Here is a 964-nt window from a genome sequence, read left to right on the forward strand (position 1 = left end):
CACACAGTTAAACGGCAAAAGCTCTTAAAAACTTATTTCCATATGGAGAAATTCAGCTGCAGTCTGCTGGTGTCCAAACCAGAGCTCTGATTATAGAGAGTTTCAACACAAAACCTTCCTCTTACGAAGTCAATCAGAGCCAAGATAAATATTCCCTTTTGTGGGATCCTGCTGAATGATGACAGGGCACATGGTCCAGTGTTTTCAGAATAAAATAAGCTCTTGTGACAAATATAAACTGCCATTTGTATGCATTGCAGCACTGTTCTCCATACACGTGACAAAAGGAATTTTCCAGATCTCAAAACCAAGCAGGAATCCAGCAGAAAGAGCAGCGTTCTCCAGCTGTGTGTTACGTCACATAAGGAGAGATGTTAAAGGAGAGTCCCATGGCACACACCCAGTTACTCACGCAAACAACAGCACTTCACAAAACAATCACAGGTTATTTACATCTAAATGCTGTATGCATCAGAGCTCATGTGCATATGTATGTGCTCTGTGCCACTGTCCTTTTTTATTCTAATGTGCCAGAGAGTGGGGAAACCACTTTTACCTTAGTATACAATATACATTCATTATAGCTGCTAAAGAAACAGATAGAAACAACCAAAAATAGGTCAAAACATCAAGATTTAAATATTCATGTGAAGACAATCTCACTGACTTTTGCCAAAAAATGGATTTAAACAGTTAAATAGACTGATTTAGCTTATTCACCATAACTACATGGTTATGAAACAAAAATATATGGGAGTATACTGAAAAATATAATGCAATATATTAAATGAGCCCTTTTATGCCCCTTTTTACAAGATGTAATATAAGTCTCAGATGTCGCCAGAATGTATATGTGAAGTTTCACCTTAAAGGGGTCATCATATGATTCTTTAGGATCTTGAAAAGTCTCTAATATACTTTGGTTACAAATTCTCAATAATAGTAGTGTAAAAAAATACCCTTT

This window comes from Garra rufa, chromosome 17 (genome assembly GCF_049309525.1).
Source record: "Garra rufa chromosome 17, GarRuf1.0, whole genome shotgun sequence".
Taxonomy (NCBI): Eukaryota; Metazoa; Chordata; class Actinopteri; order Cypriniformes; family Cyprinidae; genus Garra; species Garra rufa.